Genomic DNA, 9,305 nt, shown 5'->3' with positions numbered 1-9,305 from the left:
CATCATGGTTTTAAAGGCGTCAAGACGTCCTAAGGCGAAGGGGGGGGGGGGGGGCTCCGACGCTTAGGCGACGCCTAGGCGGACGCTTTGGATGCCTAGGCGCCTAAGGCGGGCGTTTTTCTAAGGCGGGGGGGGAACGCTTGGACGCTTAGGCGACGCCTTTAAAACCATAGTCACCATAGTACACACTATAGGTCCCCTCCCCAGTCCAGAAATATGGGTGGTTTCAACTACTTTTTCCACAAGTGTATGTCTATGTCCTCTTACAATTTCTAGGTAGCATGGGTAGTCATAGCCATCTCATCTTGTCCAGAAGTGAAGGTTATTTTTAGGTATTTTCATTAAACAATTACTGTTAAAAATCCCATGGCATGACTCTCATTGACAAGTACTTCTCCTATTGATGTTGTTCCTTGGTGAGAGCACACAAGAACTAAGAGAAGAAATAGAGCGCATATGACAATAGTAGGAAATTGGCTATATGTGTCACACTACTGGTAGCACGCCCAAAATAGAGCTACGCTGCTGCTACTTAAGTAAGAGAGCATGCGGCCAAAGAGTGCGCTACCAGTAATACAATACCAGTAGCGTAGGCTGTAAAAGGACACCCTACTAGAATGTGGGCCCCATCCGCACACGGGGCCAGAACTTACCCACGCTACCAGTACGTGATTGTCGGTAGCGTGGATATTTGGCCGGATTTTCCCATAGGCCGGATTTTTCGGGGGGGGGGGGGAGATTATCCGCCCCAAACTTGGGCAGGAATATCCGCCCCCCTGAAAACTGGCAGAAACATCAAACTGAAACGGGCATAACTTTAGCATCCGGACTCCGATTTTGATGATCTTGGGCTTGTTTTAAAGCTAGGAACAAGCTCTACAAGATCATGCAGGGAACCATCATAATCCAACAATGTAGGATAGAAACAAATGATGAAAGGTTTTACCTACCTAAAAAAGACATACCGGTAAAAACCTCCAACCTTGAAAATGCAACAAGTGATCTATGCGAAGTCCGTTTTCGATGAACTAGAGCTTGTCATGAGAATAAGCACAAGCTCTAAAACATCACATGGATAAGATCCAAATAACAACCAAGAAAGATGATGCAAGGATGCAAAGGTTTGAGCTCTCTCCGAACGATACGATCGAGTTACTCACTCGAGAGCCCTCTTGATAGTACGTCAACTAAACTATAAACCGGTCTCCAACTACACTATGAGACCGTTTAGAAAGAAACCCTATCAAGAGCAAACCTTATACTTGCGCATTCCACTTGAGCTCGATGATGACGATCTTGACCTCAACAAGATGGAACGCCTTTCTTGATTGTGCTTGCTTGACGAAGTCTTGTGGATTGCTCCCCCATAATCCACCATGAGAGAGCTTCTTCTTCGGCGCATCTTCACATATCCATGATCACCATATGGATGGAAAGAGTCAAGCAAAGAATCTCTTCGAGATGGCTCATCTTGAACTTGCACATCATTTTCTTCATGGCAAGCTTCAAGCTTATGATCTCTTCGAGTTGGCTCATCTTGAACTTGCACTTCATTTTGTTGATGTCTTGAAGTTAACCTTGAGAGCTCACTTCATCTTCATCTTCAAGACATACTTGACACTTGATCTTCTTCATTTGCTTCTTATTGCAATCTTGAAGCCAACATAAGGTTCAAGCATTGCCTTCAAGCATATGATCTCTTCAAGTTGGCTCATCTTGAACTTGCACTTCATTTCTTCATTCTTCATCATGTTGATGTCTTGAAGTAACTTGAGGGCTCACTCCATCTTCATCTTCAAGACATACTTGACACTTGATATCCTTCATCAATTTCTTCTTCTTGCAACCTTGAAGCCAACATATGGTTCAAGCATTGTTTATGGACAACTCCTACAAATATAGCTCAATCTAAACATTAGTCCATAGGGATTTGTCATTAATTACCGAAACCACACATGTGGGCTCCATGCACTTTCACCCGTCTCACAAATCGAGCTCGTTGAGCTCGTCCTGCTCGCTGTTGGACAGTACCATGGCAATGGCCTCCTCCTCGGAAATGTCCGGCGGCTGGGTCTCCGGATCCCACGCAGGCCCGTCTTCGTCGTGGTCATACTGCGTCATGGTCACGTCCTCGTGCGCGTCCTCGTCCTCGTCGCCGTCCTCGTCCGCATCCTCCTGGTCGTTCTCTTCTTCTTCGGCGGCGATCTCGCGCTCGAAATAGTCTACGTCGGTGAGGTAGGCAGTGCCGCGCCGCGCGTCGAACTCCCACGTCCCGAAGGAAATCCAGTTGTAGGAGTTTAGCCCGTACGCCGGATCCTCCCGCAGATCCGGCGACAAGATCGCTTGGCGGCGGCGCACCTCGTCCCACCGCTCTCGGCCCTCGCGCGGCACGGGGGGACCGGCACGCGCCGCGAGTTCAGGTACCAGCCCCCTCCCGGCAAGTTCGCGTCCGGACATGGGACCGACCGGTTTTCCTCTCATAGCTGCCGCGCGAGGTCAACGCGGACGTACCGGCCGACCCGTGCATTCTTGCCGGAATGCGAGCCGCTAGCCTCTTGGTCTTTCTTCGTCTTCCGTAACGGCCAGCCGTTTTTCCACATGGCGTCGGTGTGGTGGATATTGTGGGATTTGGCAATGGTTTTGGTCGGGGAAATGGGCGCCGGCAGCATCCCTTTAAGAGGCTCCGACGCCATCTCGCCTTCAATGGCCTGCCAGTGCAACGCCTACTAGCTACGCACGCTCGCGGAAGCCGAGGCACGCTATTAACGTGGCCCTGCAAAGGCTGCAGCGCGCCGCCCGGAAGTAATGCCGCGGAAGACGAAGCAGTTGTGCCGCTGCCAGGCGGGCCCGTGCGAGGACCGAGCGAACACTTTGCGCGTTCGTGAAGCGTCCGTAGAGACGCAAACCTGGCGCATATTTGGGCTAGGTTTGCGTCTCCGTGGACAGCCCGGTCATTTTGCGTCGCCCCGCTGGAGGTGGTACCAGACGCATTTCCGGTCACGGCAGATGCCCTTACACTCGAGGGTAGGATGAATAATGGCCGCGTCCGAGTTAATCATGAGAAGGTTTACAAAAAGTCTTACAAAATGGAATGAAAAGCTCATGTCCCATGGAGCAAAAGACACCTTAGTCAAATCTATTGTACAAGCCTTGCCTGCTTATGTGATGAGTGTGTTCAAGATGTCTATTGGCTTTTGTGTCAATTATGAGAAACTAATACGTGATTTTTGGTGGGGAGATGTGATGTCTACTCACACTTCTTTTCCTGTAGACAGTGTTGGGCCTCCAAGAGCAGAGGTTTGTAGAACAGCAGCAAGTTTTCCCTTAAGTGGATCACCCAAGGTTTATCGAACTCAGGGAGGAAGAGGTCAAAGATATCCCTCTCAAGCAACCCTGCGATCACAATGCGAGAAGTCTCTTGTGTCCCCAACACACCTAATACACTTGTCAGATGTATAGGTGCACTAGTTCGGCGAAGAGATAATGAGATGCAAGTAATATGGATGTATATGAGTTGTAATAGCAATCTGAATAAAATATGGCAGCGAGTAAACATGCAGTAGAACAGTAAACAAACAGTGACAACGGCGACAGAAAATGCTTGCTGGCGTGCAATTGACGTGGGAGATAGCAATCTTTGTGGTGTGACTTTTCTATTCGGAGACAAGGCCTAGGGATCATACTTTCACTAGTGGACACTCTCAACATTGATCACATAATAAAACCACTCTACACTCTCTTGTTGGATGATGAACACCACTAATTGTGTAGGGCTACAAGAGCACCTCAATGCCGGAGTTAACAAGCTCCACAACATTCAATGTTCATATTTAAATAACCTTAGAGTGCATGATAGACCAACGCAATTATACCGAGTACTAACATAGCATGCACACTGTCACCATCATACTATGAAAGGAGGAATAGATCACATCAATACCATCATAGTAATAGTTAACTTCATAATCTACAAGAGATCACAATCATAAACTACGCCAAGTACTACATGATGCACACAATGTCACCATTATATCATGGAGGAGGAATAGAGTACTTTAATAACATCACTAGAGTAGCACATGGATTAATAGTGATACAAAACTCTTATGAATCTCAATCATGTAAGGCAGCTCATGAGATCATTGTATTGAAGTACATGGAAGATAGATTAACCACATAGCTACCGGTACAGCCCTTAGCCTCGAGGGAGAACTACTCCCTCCTCATGGGAGACAGCAGCGTTGATGAAGATGGCGGTGGTGTCGATGGAGATGCCTTCCGGGGGCACTTCCCCGTCCCGGCAGCGTGCCGGAACAGAGACTCATGTCCCCCAGATCTTGGCTTCGCGATGGCGGCGGCTTTGGAAGGTTTCTCGTACCGTGGCTTATTCGTATCGAAGATTTAGGTCAGGGGGCTTCTTATAGGCGAAGAGGCGGAGTCGTAAGGGTTACGGGGGCGCCACACAATAGGGGGGCGCGCCCCCCCTTGGGCCCCGCCGGCCACACGTGTGGGCCCCCCAGGGCTCCCCTCTGGTTCCTCTCCGGTGTTCTGAAAGCTTCGTGGAATTATAAGATGCTGGGCGTTGATTTCGTCCAATTCCGAGAATATTTCCTTACTAGGATTTCTGAAACCAAAAACAGCAGAAAACAGGAACTGGCACTTCGGCATCTTGTCAATAGGTTAGTTCCGGAAAACGCATCAAAACTATATAAAGTGTGAACAAAACATGTAGGTATTGTCATAAAACTAGCATGGAACATCAGAAATTATAGGTACGTTGGAGACGTATCAAGATATCTATTGGCTTTTGTGACAATTATGAGAAACTAATATGTGATTTTTGGTGGGGAGATGATTAAGATCTTAGGAAAGTCCATTGGATGGCTTGGGGGAATCTCACTAAGCCAAAAGGTAAAGGAGGGATGCGCTTCAGGGTTATGAACCTTTTCAACCAAGCCTTGGTGGCTAGGCTAGAATGGCGGCTAGTGCAAAAACCTGATGGCCTTTGTGCCCATGTACTTTAAGCAAGATACTACCCACATGGGAACATTTTGTACACCGTCTTCGCTTCTGGCCCACCGCCAGTTTGGAAAGGAGTCGAGTTTGGACTGGAGCTGCTGAAAGAAGGCATCACTTGCCGTGTGGGTGACAGCCGCAAAATCCAGTTTCACCATGATATCTGGATTCCTAGGGAAGGAGGTCAAAAGGTGACCTTGGTTAAGAAAAACTCAAAGACTGAGATGGGTTAACCATGTGATCGAGAGCAACACAAGACACTTGCTGAGAGAGCTTTTCCATGAGCATGACGTCCAGGCTATCACCGATATTGAGATAACGGAAACCAACATATCTGACCGCTACGCCTGGCACCCTGAGAGTAACGTCATCTTTTAGGTCAAAAGTGCACACAGTCTTGTGCAAACTCTGAAGCATCAAAACCGGAGGTATATGCACTGTTAGTCCCAGAACTTGTCCTTGACGTGCAGATTAGTCCACTAAGTTGAAAGAGGAGCACCTGTCGTCCACCAACTTGTAATCCTCTAGCTTTCTGGCTCATGGGAAACAATGGGCACAATAATACTCATAAGTTGAAATGCTAGGATCAGGTGCCTGAAGGAGATATGCCCTAGAGGCAATAATAAAGTGGTTATTATTTATATCTTTATGTTTATGATAAATGTTTATATATCATGCTATAATTGTATTAACCGAAACATTAGTACATGTGTGATATGTAGACAAACAAAGAAGTCCCTAGTATGCCTCTTAACTAGCTTGTTGATTAATGGATGATTAGTTTCATAATCATGAACATTGGATGTTATTAATAACAAGGTTATATCATTGTATGAATGATGTAATGGAAACACCCAATTAAGCGTAGCATAAGATTTCGTCATTAAGTTATTTGCTATAAGCTTTCGATACATAGTTACCTAGTCCTTATGACCATGAGATCATGTAAATCACTTATACCGGAAAGGTACTTTGATTACACCAAACGCCACTGCGTAAAGGGGTGGTTATAAAGGTGGGATTAAGTATCCGGAAAGTATGAGTTGAGGCATATGGATCAACAGTGGGATTTGTCCATCCCGATGACGGATAGATATACTTTGGGCCCTCTCGGTGGAATGTCGTCTAATGTCTTGCAAGCATATGAATGAGTTCATAAGAGACCACATACCACGGTACGAGTAAAGAGTACTTGTCGGAGACGAGGATGAACAAGGTATAGAGTGATACCGAAGATCAAACCTCGGACAAGTAAAATATCGCGTGACAAAGGGAATTGGTATTGTATGTGAATGGTTCATTCGATCACTAAAGTCATCGTTGAATATGTGGGAGCCATTATGGATCTCCAGATCCTGCTATTGGTTATTGGTCGGAGTGAGTACTCAACCATGTCCGCATAGTTCACGAACCGTAGGGTGACACACTTAAAGTTGGATGTTGAAATGGTAGAAATTGAATATGGAATGGATTTTGAATATTTGTTCGGAGTCCCGGATGAGATCCCGGACATCACGAGGAGTTTCGGAATGGTCCGGAGAATAAGATTCATATATAGGATGTCATTTTATGTGAATTAAAATGATGCGGAAGGTTCTATGGAAGGTTCTAGAAGGTTCTAGAAAAGTCCGGAAGAAACCACCAAGGAAGGTGGAGTCCCGGTGGGACTCCACCTCCATGGCCGGCCAACCCTAGTGGGGGAGGAGTCCCAAATGGACTCCCCCTTAGGGGGCCGGCCACCCCCCCATATGGAAGGGGGGAATCCCACCCCAAGTGGGATTCCCACCCTAGGTAGGTTTCCTTTTCATATGGAAGTTTTGGTTTCGGGTCTTATTCGAAGACTTGGAGTCCAACACTTGGGGTTCCACCTATATAATGAGGGGCCAAGGGAGGGGGCCGGCCACCCCAAGACCACAAGCTGGCCGCCCCATTGAAGTGGCCGGCCACCCCTCCCAAACCCTAGCCGCCCCCTCTCCTCCATATCTCCCGCGTAGCTTTAGCGAAGCTCCGCCGGAGTTCTCCACCGCCACCGACACCACGCCGTCGTGCTCGTCGGATTCAAGAGGAGCTACTACTTCCGCAACCCGCCGGAACGGGAGGTGGACATCGTCTTCATCAACAACCGAACGTGTGACCGAGTACGGAGGTGTCTGCCCGTTCGTGGCGCCGGAAGCGATCGTGATCAAGATCTTCTACGCGCTTTTGCAAGCGGCAAGTGAACGTCTACCGCAGCAACAAGAGCCTCATCTTGTAGGCTTTGGAATCTCTTCAAGGGTGAGACTCGATACCCCCTCGTTGCTACCGTCTTCTAGATTCACTACAAGAGATTTGATTTACTGTGACAAGCTCAAAATGTCATGCAATAGCAATAAACGTCACAGAAGACCCCTCTATGACGTAGTTTGAGCGTCACGGGCCTCGTCACGGAATCCCCGTCACAGATTACTCCCTAGTGACGCGGCACGCCAGAAAACGTCACGGAGTATGGATGACGTCATGTGTGATGTCATCACATAGAAGATCATCCCATTTCTAGGAAACGTCACGGATGCGAATGAGGTCATGTCTGATGTCATTTCATTAATTTAGAAATAATCCTGATATTTTTCGATTTTTTTATTTTTTCCCAAAAATATATATTTATTTCGTGTGTAATTTTCAAGAAATAATATTTATTTCTTTAATTGTTACTTAAATAATTTATAGAATTAATATACATTAGATTGTGAATCAAAATTAATTTTGAATACATATACTTAATTGGCATTGAAATCACAATATATATCTAACTCACGACCAAATATCATCTCATATCCAAATACCATTTTACATAACTAAATAAGTTCTTAGGTTGCACTGTAAATTTGTCATAACTAAGGACGAGCAACTAAGTTCATGCTAGAATAGCACCACCATGCATCAATGCACCATCAAGTATGGTATCTAATTCTGCGTTGCATGTTTTTGTAAGAGGAAGCTAATAAGTCTGCCATGTTCTTCTTGCTTTTTTTCATATGTTTTATTCTTTTCTTCTTGGCTCTTCTTCATTGCCGCTAATTCTTCTTGTTGTTTCCTTTGCATCTCTTCTAGTGCAGCCTCTTGCATTTGACCTCTCTCGGTTAAATGTTGTTGGTACATTGCATTTGCCTCTATTGCTTCTCTATTATGTTGTTCAACCTTTTCTTCTAACTCTCGAATACGTTCTTCAGAATATGATGTCCTAAACGTCTCAGATCTTGATTGGTACCCCATGGTTGAAAGGAAGGTGCTTGAGGAGTTGTGCTCCTGTAGAACTTCAGCCACAATATGTGTACCAGACACCAGGTGCTCATCTTCTTGTTGTGCTTCACTCCTTCTCTTTTCCATGTCAGTTTGTAGAAGAGAAGCATTGTTGCTCAGGTTGCATAAAGGTTATATGTTCAAATAAACTTGCAAAAGCATAGTATAAGATCCATAAGCATGTATAAAATATATATTTTCCTTTCATGAAGCAAACAACCGACAACAGCAACAAGTCATCAAGTATCCAGTAGCACATAAACAACAAATATTGCAGCAATCAGCGGCACAACAAGCAACCAGCGACATAGCAAACACCCAGCAGCACATAAACAGTCAGGGGCACATCAAATAGCCAACAACGCAGAAAGCAGCCAACAAAGTAACCAAAAATAGATAGAAATCTCACATAAGCTTCAAGGGCAGCGGCGCTCATGCATCCCGTCTTTCTATTGGTATTGGTCTCTTTGAAAAATTAAATGGGACTAGGGTCCTCATTGTTGTACTTGTCTTTTTTCTACAAGACGTAGCAATTCATATAATTAGTATTCCAAATATAAAAGTTACCAAAATGTGCAACCACCTATAGAAAATACAGTGCGGAAAATGGGCAGGATACTTACAAGTTGGTGGAAATGAGAAGGATAAGACCTAGAGCATGTAGTTTGGTGATGCTTGACAGCTTCTTGGTTCTCCTTGTTCGCCGCACAGATTTTCTATATGAAGCAAATGAATATTAGTATTATAAGTAGCAACGAAATATATGTTAAAACAGTAAACATGCTATCACTACAAGGATGAAGAATGTAGATATACATGACAGACTGCAAGTACAGTAAAGGGATACATGTCTTCAGATATGCTTAACAATTACGACATTGGTATTGCTGAAATCCTAACAGGGTTACCTACAAGCAGGATCAGGAAATGGTACAACGCATTTCTCAGGCCTTATGCCGATGCTAACGTGTGGGTAATTCCCAGCTCTTCTGCAGCAGCGCATTCCACAA

Source organism: Lolium rigidum, chromosome 3 (assembly GCF_022539505.1).
Source record: "Lolium rigidum isolate FL_2022 chromosome 3, APGP_CSIRO_Lrig_0.1, whole genome shotgun sequence".
Taxonomy (NCBI): domain Eukaryota; kingdom Viridiplantae; phylum Streptophyta; class Magnoliopsida; order Poales; family Poaceae; genus Lolium; species Lolium rigidum.
This window is presented reverse-complemented; position numbering follows the sequence as displayed.